Raw genomic sequence first — 16,784 nt, 5'->3', positions numbered from 1 at the left:
ATGGAAATAGTCAATACATGTCATTATTGACTAAAAATAAACATGTTGAGCAGATTGTTATTTGACTGAAATGAGAAATTTGGGAACTTTTTATTTTTTTTAAACTAATCATAAGTTTTTCTTCGAAAAAATGATGATAAAACAGTTTCTCTTGAATTTTTGGCACAAAAACATTTCAAATTTATGATTTCAGTTTAATAACTATTTAGTCAACATGTTTAATTTATGTCAATGATGACAGGTATTGGTAATTTCGATTCCAAATATCTCGAGAACCATTACTCGTAGCGACTTTTACCACGAGACCTTTTTTACGTAAAAGACGTCGTAAATATTTTTTAACTCACTAGTTTTATACAGGTACGGAAGAAAAGTTATTACTCTTCAAACCAGTTAAAAAATATGTAGGTGGCGCCCTCTACAAGTAGGAATCATATCGATATCAAAAACAAATTTCTCATGTCAAAAAACTCCCAGACACGAATTTTCATCGAAATATTGACGTTATTTCAGAAATTAATTGGAAAAAATCGAAATAAAATTGAAACTTGTTTCTCCGAAACTAATAATTTTAGGGCATACATTTATACGAACTTTTTTACTTAGTTTGACCTGCAGAATATGCTGCTAAAGTTTCCGGAATACAGTTCGGACCACCCTGTATACAATATTCTGAGGAAATAACCATTTCTAGTATTTAAATAAACACATGTCAAGAAGTTAAAACTATTATAAGTTTCTTGGAACAAGTTGTGTAGTGGTTTCACATTATGTTGGCATACGTAGTATGACTCAAAGAAGCTATAGCCATACATTACTATCGTCTCTAGAATTGAGGAAAAATTTATTAGAGCAGAGACAGACGAAAAAGTTCATACTGAAAAATTCGCCAAAACTTATGACAGATCTGAAAGCAAAGAAATAAAGACTGTCAAAACTGTACTGGATCTACTAACAAGGTAGTGCAAATTTTGTCAATCAGAAGAAGAGATGGCAGAACATATATTATTAAGGTAGATAAATGTTGTAGTTTTGAGTAATCAAGTCTATTGTCCTATAAAGGACATTAAAGATGATGGTAATCCATAAAGCCCAAAGAAATAACACAGTTTGTTACAATACTCTCTAAAAGACTCTGAAGATAAAAACCCCTGCATACCCTCTAGTGATGTTGGTTAGAGAAATGCGATAAAAATAGAGATGGCAAGATTTATTGCGAGTATTATACCCGACGATATATACACCTTCTAAAGGAAGGATTGTTTCTCTAGCAAAAAACTAATAGAGGTGCTATTTCTCACTGATATAGAGTCGAGGAAAAAGACGATGAAATATTTTCGGAATAGGAATTGTACGAAGTGATATTTTGCTTATTTTCAATAAAAAAATACACATAAAACTTATAAGAGTTGCTCTACCATTAAAGGGTAATTATGTGGGATTCCATTCTATAAGTGATACCAATTCAACTTTTAGTTACGTAAACGAAGGCGCGATTTTTAAATTCAATGTTGCCAACCATGGACATATTCGGCGCCAGGCTGACTAACTGGAATTATTTTTTTTTTCTGCTGTAAAAAATGTCAAGTCACCACATTTATTTATTAATTTCCTAACATTGTTATTCGTTTTGATACTTTACAGTTTTGTATTACGAGATTTTGGTTTAAATAAATTGTGTTGTGATACTTTAAGCTTAAACATTTTTACTAGCAGACCTTGCAGTCGAACATTGTTCTTTTTAGAACCTCTTTTAGTGCGAAGTGGTACAAGATAGCTTAATAGCCGTAAAAAACTCATCGCAAGCTTATTCGAATATTTTGAACGGGAAAACGGTAGTAATGACCCTTTATTTCCCTTTTGTTGTTTGGTTGATGTAAATTATAACTGTTTATATATTTATAATTATTTAATGTTTGTTTCCTAAAATATTTTCATTAAAAGAAAATATGTAAAAGTGGGCAACACTGTGCCGGTCAAGCTTAATCACGTGATTAAAAAGCACACAGTAGATCTGTAAAAGTCACAGAGGAACAGGCCATTAGCCACACAACAGATCTAACAAACAAAAATAATTTGCAGATGGATGAGTGATATATTTTTATATATACTTGCATTGAAAGGCTTCTCTTATTTTTTGACTATCGGTTCCATTATACATAATATTCAATTTTGTCTATTTTATTAATAAAGTTTGTTTTTTAATACCATCAGCATGAATCTAATTCCATAATTAAAGTGAAGTACCAGGTAAAAGAAGACACTAAAACTGCATTCATCAAGCTGAAAGAAATATCAGGTTTAATATTTTAATTGAGTTCGTTTTGTGCGCTAACGGATTCGAGTTTTATGTAAAAACACCAGAATATTAATCAAGAGGGAGTGAGATTGCTTTTCTTTAATCACTTCATTTTCATAAATTGTGAAAAAGTAAATAATGGCTTCACCACTAATGAGACTTTTTTTCGCGTTAAATATATCTTTTGTTTTTCATTTGTGCATAACGACGAGTATTTATTTTTATATGGGTATATAGTTCGTATAAAGCAAGAATCATAAGTTTTAGTCATCAAGAATGCGTACTATAACTGGCTATATTGCCAATACTACCAGTCATGGCCTATGCATGCGAAACCTGGACGCAAGCGGCATATTCGGAATTCGCCGACACATTAGCCGCTCGGGTTAGTTCGGGTGCTGCGTAAAGTACCGACGTATTAGACTAATACGTCGGCGATTTACGATGCGCTCAAAATATTGTTTCTTTCTTCGCAAGTTTGTAAATCGGATTAATTTGATCTGCGTCTGTAATGGGTATTCGTAATTTTTTATGATCAATCAGTAATCATCTGTAGTTGGTTTTCATTGTTTTCCAGTGATTAGCATATTTCGAGAAGTTTGCTAATAATAAATAAATAGCCTCCAATAAACTGAGATTGCAGATTACTGATAAAAACAAATTTTAGATATGTTGCTCTTTGCAGAAAAATTAAATAATAACAGTAATGTTATTAATGTATCATTAAAAAGGCGCCAGAGTTGGCTTGGAAATAAAGATAGCTGTCATTTTGTATGTAAAATTATACAGGGAATGTCATTGACCATCATTTCCAAGACGCTGTTTTTTTTTCGATCATACGGTACTTGCGATTAGTCTTAAAACTTAACTTACCCTTTATTAAGGCTCCAATCATTCTAGCATGGAAGCTTAAAACTGGTTAGCGAGTAAATTTTAGTTTGTTTAGTTTGGTTAGGTTAGGTTATTTTATTATAGAATGGATAACTGCCTTGGTAAATGTTAGAAGAGAAATTTTTGAAAGAGTTTAAAAAACATTTTAAGATTGGCTCTGAGACTACGTCGAATAAGCATTTAAGAGATTTTATCACTGTCATTTTGATGGCAAACAAAAGAAAAATAGGGAAGCGAGCCGCAAAAGAACTATAGACTGTCCAGTAAAATTATGAGTAACTATCAGACAATTTCTTCCAGACACAAAATTAACCAAAATATGGGATTAGGAGTGAATAAATCCAAAAAAATATGTCTTCATTTTTTTCATTTATATGTTTTTTTGATAAAATGCTTTGTAAGCAAAATAACTTAAGTTGATTAGTAGTTTCCTTAGAGGTAATTTCTATATACAGGGCAAGGATATATAGAAGAAGGATATTCAACTCCCTATAGCGGGCTATGTTGGAAAATATGCCGTATTTTGTCGAGGAAGACGATTTCGTCACGACCAATGAGCGTCGAGTATTTGAAATTGAAAACATATAAATTGACGGTAACCTATGTTTTTTGACTCATTTCACTGACAGATGTGATGAGATTATTATTGTAATTTATAGATCCAAACGTTTTTTGAAAAAATAATGTATTTTAAAGTTATTTCCTAGAGTTTGGTTTGGCCTTCTATATTCTGGTATTTGTCTACTAATAAATAATATCTTATTTTGTATTTCGATGTATGGAAATCCGCAAGTTTTGTATCTGAAGCCGCAAAGAAATTTCGCTCTATAGTGAGAAAAATGTTATTATATCTTTTAGACGTGTAGAATTACAAAATTTCTTATTTCAGATGTTCTAAATCTGAGTGCATGTCAAAAATTTTAATATATACTTGAAATATTATTTCAAGTTATATGCTTTGACATTTTTTGGAAGTAAACAAATATTGAAGAAAGTGTTGTGCCTTCACAGAATTTAAATTGGCATTAGGAATAGATTTCCTTGATTTAGTAATGATATTGCTCATAGAAATTGATAATGTGAAGAATAACAATACAGGAACATAGAATAACAAGAAAGAAATTCTAGCAGCAAGTTAGATTATGAGATAAATTTTATTTATATAGTTTGTTTAAAGAGTTTAGTTTGAAAAAAAGGTAAAACAGTTATTATTGTCCAGGTCATATTTGATAACTGTTGTTAATTGATAACATATTACAGGGACACAGTAAAAAGATAAAACATTTAGACCCTTTGAAAGAGAAAGGTTTGCAATGGATATTAATAAATTCTAGCCATTTTGTACGATGTACAATGCAGGCAATATTTCTGCCTCCCCCGCTATTCGCGTAAAAGAAGATGTGGGTATTGTATTTATAGGTAGTTAATGATACATGGAATATATTTCTATATTATTGCAATAACGATGTCTTTATGTTGTATTTTTTTAGAACAGATTTATTATTAGTTGGCTAGTGTGTTAGTAGGATAGCCATTGGTAGTTATAAAGTATGAAGTCGTCAGGTATTAATAATAGGAATTGATCAAAGCTTTTACATTTATTGTGATATTTATATTGTGAATTTAAGTAGTTAGTTTTGGTTGTTTAATAAACGAATTAATGTGCTTATTGTGTATCTAATTAAAAGAACAATGAAAAGTTGAATACCATAGGGGTACGTATGTTATACAAAGAATTTGCATCAACATTTTTTTGGTTATATACTTGTACTGATATTTGTTTCTTGAACTAAAGAATTATACAGTACCTACTACACAATATAATAATCTGCAGCTACATAGGTAGGTAGCTGTTGGTAATTAAATTTTTTATCTAATATAATATCTAACATCAGAAATATTGTTAATTATCAACTATAAACAACTAAGAACTAGAATTATCAACTATAAACACAATATAATATACTGTATCTTAAGCAATATGTAATTATTTAACAATTATTTTTTTTGGGAAATAAAAACTGGTACTAAATTCTTTTTGACTATTTAATTTCTAAGTCACAAATAATGGTGGACAAATAGCAAGAAAATTATACAAGTAAAACATAATTTTAACTTATTTCTCTAATGGAATTTTGGTATTGATCTACTTAGTAGGATATGCAGTTTATCATATTTTTGAATATTTATATTCAATATTGTTCAGGAACAGCCCAATTACTCTGAAAAAAAAATATATGGTCAAATTCTTTGAAAAGAAACTTTTAAAATCAGTAATGATAAAAAAATATATAATTGTTGTATAGCAGAACCAGGGGACACAGAATTAGGGGAATTAACAATAGATTATTAAAAACTGCCTTCTCTTAAAAAAGTAGTATTATATGCACTTAGAAAGACTATAAAGGATATAAGTACGCATAGAAAGAAAGTAAGTATCTATACTACTGATATATATATATAACTATATATGAATACGATACCTACAGTATACAATATTATTAGTATAAAAATAACAGCACAGTCGGCACACTTTAAAATAAAAAAGCAGCATAATATTCAGGTATGTATAAAAGTAAAATTTTCTCAAAAATATTAGAATATGAAATAAATTGCAACTAAATTTTAATTAATAAACATAAACAAATAAAATTGTCAGTGTTATTAAAACTTTATGTAAATATATGTTACCTTAATACTTTGTCTTTAATCCTACTCTTCTGACATGGCTTTTCAAACTTATGCCCAAATCTCAATTCTTGTTATTAAGAATAATATTTATGAACTTTTGTTTCCATATTAATTTCAATATATTTGAATAAAACTGGAAAAATAATCAATATTGGCACTTGAAATTTTAACTTCTTATGTCCTTAAATTATTTATATTGTGTTATACATAATACTTACATAAATATTCAATTTAAAAATAGATCAGCACTTGAACGAGTGAATATAAAATAGTATATTATCAATTTCTATGAGCAATATCATTACTAAATCAAGGAAATCTATTCCTAATGCCAATTTAAATTCTGTGAAGGCACAACACTTTCTTCAATATTTGTTTACTTCCAAAGGGCAAAGGGTATAACTTGAAATATTTCCACCAATATTTCAAGTATATATTTTAATTTTTGACATTAAGCACTCACATTTAGAACATCTCAAATAAGAAATTTTGTTATTCTACGCGTCTAAAAAGATATAACATTTTTCTCACTATAGAGCGAAATTTCTTTGCGGCTTCAGATACAAAACTTGCGGATTTCCATACATCGAAATACAAAATAAGATATTATTTATTAGTAGACAAATACCAGAATAGAGAAGGCCAAACCAAACTCTAGGAAATAACTTTAAAATACATTATTTTTTCAAAAAACGTTTGGATCTATAAATTACAATAATAATCTCATCACATCTGTCAGTGAAATGAGTCAAAAAACATAGGTTACCGTCAATTTATATGTTTTAAATTTCAAATACTCGATGCCCATTGGTCGTGACGAAATCGACTTCCTCGACAAAATACGGCACGTTTTTTTTGGGCCAGTCGAATATCCTTATTCTATATATCCTTGATACAGGGTAATCCACCCTCATTTCGCCATTAATAATTTATATAACAGAAAGTATTTTTTTAAGTTAACAAAATTTTAGTTACAATTTTATACTAAAAATGACAAATTGAAAATTGCCCCATGAAATTTTAGAAAATCATTGCTTATTTAATTGCTTTATATAATTGCTTTAAATGGAATACACCGTATAAGTTTAATTTTAATATTAAAGATAATTTCTGTTTAAGTCTGTTTTTTTATAATTTTCTGACAGTTCTTGATATATAACCTATACTATAATGTAATATCCTTGTTTATATATAGGGTAATATGCAGTCAACAGTATTCGCTCTCGTAAATCACCGACGCATAAGGGTTGGGACTAGTCTAATACGTCGGTACTTTATCAACCGTCGTCCGTCGCTGGTCCTGATCTAATCCGAGCGGCTAATGTGTCGGCGAATTACATGCAACCTGGACACTTAAAACTGACATAAGGAAACGGCAGGTCGCACAACGCTCAATCCATTTAAAAGAAATCATCCCGATCCACTGACACTTTTTTGAGCCACCCTATAGAAGTTAAAATATTTTCCTGAAATACATCATAGTACTTTAGGTTTGCATTAAACAAAATTCCAAAAGTGTTTTATTCTAGGAGCTACCGATGCCCGACGCACTATAGCCAACCCTGTTGTAGATCACACTTAAATTTGTTCACAATTTGCGTTACTACGATATACATCCATTTTTTATACTATAAACCAATATAATTTCGCAAATATTGACCGATAGACGTTTAAATTTTCATCGTTACGACCCTATAAAACGCGACTGCGCTGCCAAACCGAATTATTTTTCGATCGTTTGACGATAAAACTTTTAATATGGAAACGTAATTGCAATTTCCATTACGCGGGAAGCGGGACCTCGAAGCGATGGCAACGGCGTAAAAGAGAAAGAGAGGAAAGAATAAGTGTTTTATGTCGCTTTGCGCGGTTGTTAGTTAAACTTGTTTTTAACGGAAGGCGTAACTTTGTAACGGCTTAATGAATAACGACGATAACACAACGGTTTTATTGAATTTCATTATTTATTTGTAACAATTTGCGACTTCACATTTTCATTTGTTTCTCTAAACTAGCTATGGCTCTATTTTATTTAATTTAATTTAAACAACGTTTCAACACATATTGGCCGTAATCAACTGTGAAATATTCTAAATCCTAAAACTTACAAGAGCGTATATTCTACAGTCAAACTGCCAGCCGAACAAGAGAATACGAACTTCCAGTAGCCATAGCCTTTATAGACTTTGAGAAGGCTTTCGACTCAATATATCCTAAGGCAGTAATAGAAACCCTAGCGAAGCAAGGTATTGACAGGTCTTATATAGAAACTCTCGCCAATATATACAAAGAAGCCAAAACAAGAGAAATGATATATTAAACAACCCCAGGTTTCCCAAATTACAAAGGAGTACGACAGGGAGATGCAATATCCTCAAAACTGTTTACAACAACACTAGAAGAAATCTTCAGTCAACTGGATTGGACCAACAAAGGATTAAAAATAGATGGAGAATATCTTAACCATCTAAGATTCTCTGATGACATAGTATTGAAGTACTAGAAGCACTAATTAACGAACTAAATACAGCCAGTAATAAAGTGGGTCTCTGATGAATTTAACAAAAACTAAAGTAATGTACAACGAAATAGTAATAAACATTTTTTTGTTAAAATGGATATGGTAAACAATGTTTATCGTTCAGACCCAATATTATTACAAATTCTTGCACATTTCGATTTGTGGTCTCTTGGGTTTCAGAAGAAATTTCACCATTGTTTTGGCCTTAAAATGCCTAGAAACATAATTTCACAGTTTAATAGAGTCAGAATAGTAACACTGTCTCAACAGGGCTACCGGAAAGTTGCAATAGCTGAAACTGTAGGAGTTAACCAAAGCGATATTTCGCGAATATTAAAAAAATTGAGGGAGACTAACGAGGTAACTGACCGGCCTGGAAGAGGTAGAAAGAGAGTTACTACTGCTGTGCAAGACCGTAAAATATCCCTAATTGCACGACGCAATCCCCTGCTTTCTTGTACTGCTATTAAAAATGAGTTAGCTCGCCTTGAAGGAGTAAATGTTTCAAGAAAGACCATAGCAAGAAGACACCATGACAGAGGATTACATTTAAGGAGGCCTCTACGTGTTTCGAAGCTTAATTTAGAGCACAAAATTACGCGACTACAATGGGCTGAGGAGATGAGAGCAAATGGACCTAATTGGAATTTCGTCGTGTTTAGTGATGAAACAAGAATAGGCCTAGTGTCAGAGTCGCGACGAACTTTGGTCTGAAACTCCTCTTGTTTTTATTGATGGCACAATGACAGGTGCCTCATATCTTAGAGACGTTTTAGAGCCTATTGTGCGTCCATTTCGAGGGGCAGTAGGGGATGAATTTATTTACATGGACGATAATGCTCCTCCCCATCGCACTTTAGCTGTTCGCGAATTTTGTGAGGAAGAGGGTATAAGAAAACTGTGGTAGCCACCGATGTCTCCAGATATGAATGTGATAGAGCATGCTTGGGAAATAATCAAATCCCTCAAGTGCAATGGGCAGGACACCTGGAAAGAAAGACGGACAATAGATGGACCACAAAAATTACAGCATAGTACTCACGAGGTATTAAGAGATCTAGAAAAAGACCAAACCTGAGATGGGACCATGATATTAGGAAATTGGCATGGATAACTTGGGTCCGCATAGCCAACAATAAATAACAATGGCCCAACTACAAAGAAAGCATCTAAATATGTGAGGGAAGCTACATCATAATTGGAAATGGCCGAATAAACTGAAAACGATGATGATGATGATGATGATGATGATACTCTACAGTATGTTCTCGGATTGTCTTTACAAGGAGAAACACATTTTTATTATTTACATTTTGATAAAACTGCATTCTTGTATTTTTAATATTTTTTTTATTTTACTCTTTTTTACATAAACTCTATGCATAAAAATCGCAAAACAAAACATTTGTGAGTTAATAAACATAAATTTTAGCTTTAATTACAAAAATTTTCGATGGTTTTCTAAAAGTTATTTATATTGGTATTTTATGAGCTCTCGAAACATTTTTGTTTTTTATTTTGCCAATAAATGTAATGTACTTGCTGAATACAAAGCTGAAAATTCTCGACAATGGCAAAAAAAATTTTCTACTATTTTATTTTCAACAAAATGCAATTTTCCAAATTTCAGTATCCCCATTTTTTGTTGAATAGTGAAGTACAGAATAAATTGCCTATTTGCATATATATTTGTTTTTTTTTATTTTAAAAATATGTTATAATAGACTGTATTTCTACTAAATGTACAAAAAAAGGTCGGAATAAATTGCTTGTTTTTGTAATTAGAAATGTTTTAGGGTAAAGTGTTTTTAACTTAGTAAGTTTTTTTACCTTTTAAGAGTCTATTCTTGGGTCGATCTCAGGGGTCGGGTAAATCGGGCGTGTGGCCGAAGGAAATATATATTATATTTCAGAAATCTGCCTAAAGCTTAGTCTGATCCTGTCGTGTTGAGTCACACCCAAAATTCCAAACACACGTGCTTTGATTAAGGCTTGATTAAGGTTTCAGAACTTCATAGCCTAAGAGCTGAAGACATATTTAGAGAACATATTTTAGGCAAGCTAGAATAACTAAAAATGTATAGTTTATTAACTGGTGAACCCAGAATCCTAAGTCTGGCTGGGGGGTTGGGGGTATTTCGCTACTGCGCAACCCATAACATTTGCAAAAAAATAAGTCCAAAAAACATTCTTTAGGCAACTTGAAATTTGTTTATTCTTAAATTTTAGCATCTATTTAACCTAGAAATAATTATGCCAGACTTTTTTTCGGGTTTAAAGTGTAACCAGACCATTCCAAATATGTTTAATTATTATACCTGGAAAACATACTTTAGGCATTCTAAAATTTTTACAGCGTGTTTATTAGATGATATTAAAAAATATGTGTTAATTGCCAGACGAATTCAATGGGATTTAATACTTGCCAGACGCGAAAAAGATTTTAAATGAGCGCGATAAGAAAGTCTTATGAGTATCTATAAGCGCGAGAAAGATAGTTTATTGAGACCCGGTCGGCAGCCGATGCGGCTGACGTAACAGCATTTTGGAGTCGTAAAAACTTAAAAAAAACTAACTAATATTGAATAAATAAAAAGAAACATTTTTTAATAAAAATGTTTGATTGAAATCCTTTCAATAAGAAGACTTTTTAATTTAAGTATTTTGTATCTGAAAGAATAAAAAGACGAATAATTATTTAAAAATTAGCATAATATAAAATATATTTCTTTCAAACGTCACAAAAGTATAATTATTATTATACTTTTCTGTGACATATTATATTATTATTAATTTTTGCGACCTGATTGACAATATAAAAAAGTAATTTTAACGCCTAAGCATGAAAGTAAAGCACTTTTACTTAGTTTTGAATCTATTTAGAAAGATTAACAATGGTAGGTACTTTAATAAAATTCCAGAATACTTATTTCTTTAGCACTGTACATGGTACCCTTTTGTCGGAACTACGTTTTCTGGTAAAACCACTTCTTTAAATTTTAAACCATGTTGTTGGCGCACTTTTAAAAATTCTTTGCATTTTTGTAGTCTGCCTCCATCAAAAACAATAACTTTGTCACTAGTAACTTTTTTACAAACTACACAACTTAAATGTTTTTTATCCATTGTGATTTAGTAGTTAGTAGCGAAATTAGTAGTTACTAAAATATTTATTTGCAGTAATTATTCTAAACTATTTACACTATGCACGTCAATATTTAATTTATAAATACATATTTGTACATGGTAACTTAATTCCAACAAAATAATCTCTGAATTAAAAGCCTGCAAATAATTGAAATGAAACCGACAAAAAATTGTTTTTATGAAAATTTACATATTTTAAAATTAAGTACATACTCCAAAATACTGTTACATCAGCCGCATCGGCTGCTGACGGGTCTCAATAAACTATCTTTCTCGCGCTTATAGATACTCATAAGACTTTTTTGTCGCGCTCATTTAAAATCTTTATTCGCGTCTGGCAAGTATTAAATCCCATTGAATTCGTCTGGCAATTAACACATATTTTTTAATATCATCTAATAAACACGCTGTAAAAATTTTAGAATGCCTAAAGTATGTTTTCCAGGTATAATAATTAAACATATTTGGAATGGTCTGGTTACACTTTAAACCCGAAAAAAAGTCTGGCACACTTATTTCTAGGTTAAATAGATGCTAAAATTTAAGAATAAACAAATGTCAAGTTGCCTAAAGAATGTTTTTTGGATTTATTTTTTTGCAAATGTTATGGGTTGCGCAGTAGCGAAATACCCCCAACCCCCCAGCCAGACTGGATTCTGGGTTCACAAGTTATTAAACTTTATTTTTTTTGCTATTCTAACTTGCCTAAAATATGTTCTCTAAATATGTCGCCAGCTCTCCGACTATCAGCATTTGCCATAAAATAGCGAGCAATTTTTTTACAAAACCATATAAATTATATATCGCTGTAATAACAAAACTTCAATCTATTTCCGTCTAGTAACGGAATTTTAAATTATGTCTTTATTTTCGAGAAAATTTAATCCAAACATAAGGAATATTTTGTTGATGTTGACCATCAAAATCTTAAAAATAAAGAAGTTATCTAAAAATGTGCTACAATACGGATATAGTATAATCCTTTATCTTTAATTTCCTTCTTCATTTGTGTAAAAATACCTAGCCAATTTTGCATAAAACGTTAAATGCCGAACGCTTATTTTGCTACTTTTTGGACTAGTGAAATAGACTTTTAAGCGCAACCTGTTTCAAATAATTAATTTTTGCCCATATACCGCAGCGAAATTACATTGAAATATTTAATAAATTTGCTTTTATCTGCGTATATTACACTTATTGGAAAATATTAATTAATAATAAAACGAAATTGGGGGATAGTTCGCCAAGTGGATATTGATTTTGGGGAAATAATTGATGTCTATTGCCGCATTCCGCACGTATTATTCGACCGACAACAAACGAAGGAATAATTAATAAATATTTGTCAACCGTTCGCTTTTGATGTTATTATTATCTGTAAAGGTTATTTTTGTACCATGCAGATACCCCTTTGTAATAATATTATGTAACTATAATATACAGAGTCACAGATATACAGGGTGTCCCAGGCACAGCGTGCATTAGAAGTTTCTAGAGAACTACAACATCTAGATCGGAGATTTTTTGCACATCATTGTTTCGAAACGAGATCTATCGATTAAAAATATTTTCAATATGGCGGCACTTCCGGAAATACCGGAAGTTGACAACAACTTTCTTACATGTTAAGTCTTAAGTTATAAGTCTTAAGTTATTTGAGATTTAGTTTGAAAACGTATATTTTTCTTGATTTTATCTAGCTTCCTGTGACGTGTCAAACAGTCAGACAATTTATTTCCATCTGCCAGAAAACGAATTATTTGAATTTCCTTAATATTATAAATACTGCTAATTATATTATTAATAATATACCGTATGATCGAAAAAAATAGCGCAAACTTGGCTTGGAAATGATGATCGATAACATACTGCTTATTGAACAAAGTGTCACATATGACATGGCCAGATCTATTGTTTTATATCAATTGACATCTATAGTCATAGGCTACTCGTTAAAGTCAAGAAAAATATACGCTTTAAAATTAAATGTTAAGTAACTTTTTAATTTTAAAACGATTTATTTTAGGTATAGGAACATGTATAGACAAAAAGTAACGAATTGCAAAGCCTTTTCACTAGTGAAATAAAAAAGTGGGTTTCAATTTGAAAAAAACGATTTAGGATAATTTATTAAACGCTCAATTCCATGACAGCTGCGGCCATTATTATATGACATTCGAACAATTTAATTTTTGAAATAGAAAGCCACATCAGAAAATTTAAGTATGTAATAAAAAATGGAAGTACCCATTTAAAATAAGAAACTTGTTGTCACCTCCGGTATTTCCGGAAGTGCCGTCATATTGAAAATATTTTTAATTGATAGATCTCGTTTTGAAAGAATGATGTACAAAAAATCTCCGATCTAGATGTTCTCAAGAAACTTCTAATGCACTCTCAGCCTGAGACACCCTGTACTCCGCATCATGGATTTTTTTTAACAATTGATGATAGTGCGTTTGTTAATCAAATACCTATTTATCTAGTGGTTATATGGGTAAATATTCAATTAAATTTATTGAATTTGACAGTTTTTCCGAAGAAAAATAAATTTGGTTGTTAAAATTAGACAAAATGTGATGCAAAGTATGAATATCGTTCCCATTTGTTGAGATGCAATCCATATTTCGACATGCTGGAAACCTATTTGCAGGATATTAAGAGCTCTTTCAGCCGAGGATACTGTATGCGAGATTCTGTATACGGGATACGGAATTACAGTCGAATACTATCGAGATACTCTTTTGGCATACTTTTTTTTAGGTACAAAATAATATTCTAGTTTAAAACAAATTTCAGTGCGGTGCAGTCGTATTATTGTATTATAAAATGAATATTGAAGAGTGCGTTCTGCTGTGGCATATAATATAAAAAGCTTATAAATTTTTCATTATCGAAAGCGGCACGATTTTGGGCACGATCCATGGTTCTCTTATTTATTGTTCGAACTCACTCTCACTACTGAATTATTATTTTACTATAATAAACCTAAAATAAATATTCTGTTCGCCTGTGAAAACGAACTTTTTGTATCGCAAAAGTATGCAAATCTGAACAGGTCCATAAGCTACTATGATAATTCTGTATCCCGGATACTCCTTCGTCGCCGGGCGGCTGAACATTCCACATTCAAAAATTCGGCCGCGCGATACTGTATGCGTCGCCGAATGCCATGTGTAAGGTACAATTTAACTACATGCTTTTTCTGTATCTGAGATACGCGCGTCTGGGATATAGCGTCCTCGTCTGAAAGATGTCTAAATGTCAAAATGTATTTTTATAGCCTACTTATAGAACTGTTTGGTTAGACATTGCGCCTGTATGGTTTCTGATCAAATTAAATTGAAATTTTATTATTATACGAAGGACGTATTTTTCTCAGCCTTTATTAAAAAAATATATTAAAAATACGATAACTGTCCTGAAATCAAACCTATGTGAGGTATTTACTTTAGATGGTCTGGGCCCGAATTCTGTAACTTTGACAAAAAAACGTTACGCTTTCAAAGCGGTGAGCGAAAGTATGCGATAAGCGGAACGTCAAGCAGTCGATTTTGGTATTCTCCTTGCTGTGCGTTTTCTGGATACGCGTTGAGCACATATTGACAGCATCGTAATTTTCTAGGTATCTAATAGTCAAATGTGATTAAAACAATGAAAAATGTCAATGTTACAATGAATTTTATAACCTATTGTTGAGTTATGTCAACCTATTTTTCTATGGATATGTCATTATTCTTATTATACGAGGGAAATGTTGAAGACGCTTCTGAGCATTTTCGATGTTTTGAACAATATTTATAGCTACCAACTTGTAATTTGTCGATTACTTTAGGAATTTATAGAACAAGTAGTAGTTTTCACTAAAGAGCAAGATAACGCATGAAATCACAATTTTTTCGATTTTCACTGACAGCATACTGACAGTTCGACAAGCAAAACGATTTTTTAAGGCAACCGTTTTCAAAGCGCTTAGCGCAATCAGTAGAGACGCTAAGCGCGTCAGACGAGAATACCCAAATCGTTAGTTAAGTGCGCGCTCAGCAAAAATTAACGTCATATACGCTGAGCGTCTAAAAGCGCTTAGCGTTTTCTAAGTTACAGAATTCGGGCCCTGTACTTACTTTGCTATAAATATGGTAATCTTAACAACTAACATTGTATGATTTAAGATTACGATATTTATAGCAAAGTAAGTACACGCCATTTAAAGCAAATGCCTAATGTAGTTTTGACTTCATTTTGACAGTTCTTGTATTTTTAATATTTCTTTTTAAGAAAGGCTAAAAAAATATCTATTTTTTACTTATTTATTAATATCTCTGAAACTACCCAAATATATTTACCCATATCTTAGGATTATGTAAAGAGATCTGAAATGAAGCCAGAAACCCAAACCATTTAAAAAAAATCATCCCAATCCACTCACACGTTTTTGAACCACCCTTTAGAAGTTAAATAAAAATATATTAAGTTAATGATGCGGACTTTATTTGTGACACTGTATAAAATTCGCAATACGCAAAATAATACTTTTTGAATGTTTAGAATTTTTAGAATTTTAGTTAAAAGACCATACCATAACTTGGTATACTGATGCTTCCAAAACCAATACGGGAACAGGGATCGGAGTGTTTGGGCCGAGAGCTAATTACTTCGAACCAATGGGCACTTACCCTAGTATCCTACAGGCAGAAATCTACGCTATCGAGAGATGCGTACAACTTATCTTAGATAGGAACTATCGGAAACAAGAAATAGCCATCTTATCTGATAGTCAAGCAGCGTTAAAGGCGATCAACTCAGTCTCAATCAATTCGAAATTGGTCAAAGAATACATAGAGAAGCTGAATAAATTAGGCAAAGAAAACAAAGTCCTCCTACACTGGGTGCCTGCTCACCAAGGGATAAAAGGCAATGAAAAAGCAAATAATCTAGGTAGAAAAGGAGCGAACACTCCACTAACTGGACCAGAACCGTTCTGCTTTCCAAGTGGTAACCAACTCAAGGAGGAACTCAAGAACTTGGAAGATTCCATCCGCAACCTGGAATGGAAATCTTGCAATGGTCTAGGACACTCGAAGAAGTTTCTGAGGGCTTATGATCAATAAAAATCACAGATCTTCCTAGGTCTGAGTAAGAACAATCTTCGGATTGTCACGGGGTTTTTAACAGGACACTGTCTCATCAATGAACACCTCAGTAGATTGAAACTAAGAAGAAACGGCGAATGCA

The 16,784-nt window shown here is 31.6% G+C and overlaps 1 protein-coding gene and 1 long non-coding RNA gene across 3 annotated transcripts in view; one reads left to right on the top strand and one right to left on the bottom strand.

Moving 5' to 3' along the window:
• The window catches only part of LOC115884414 (out at first protein), a 241,385-nt gene that overhangs the window by 52,081 nt on the left and 172,520 nt on the right, over positions 1 to 16,784 (top strand). The window lies entirely within an intron of this gene.
• LOC115884416 lies at positions 4,810 to 6,177 on the bottom strand. Of its 2 annotated transcripts, XR_004050561.1 has the most exons (3): positions 6,100 to 6,125; positions 5,882 to 6,014; positions 4,810 to 5,412 (listed from the first exon to the last, which is right to left on the bottom strand). It is a non-coding gene; the product is annotated as an uncharacterized LOC115884416 (long non-coding RNA). The 2 variants fall into 2 exon arrangements; XR_004050560.1 differs by having other exon boundaries at positions 5,882 to 6,177.

The sequence above is a fragment of the Sitophilus oryzae genome, unplaced genomic scaffold (genome assembly GCF_002938485.1).
Source record: "Sitophilus oryzae breed Bouriz unplaced genomic scaffold, Soryzae_2.0 scaffold_247_pilon_pilon, whole genome shotgun sequence".
Taxonomy (NCBI): Eukaryota; Metazoa; Arthropoda; class Insecta; order Coleoptera; family Curculionidae; genus Sitophilus; species Sitophilus oryzae.
The sequence above is the reverse complement of the archived record's forward strand: the minus strand, read 5'-3'. Positions and strand labels throughout refer to the sequence as shown.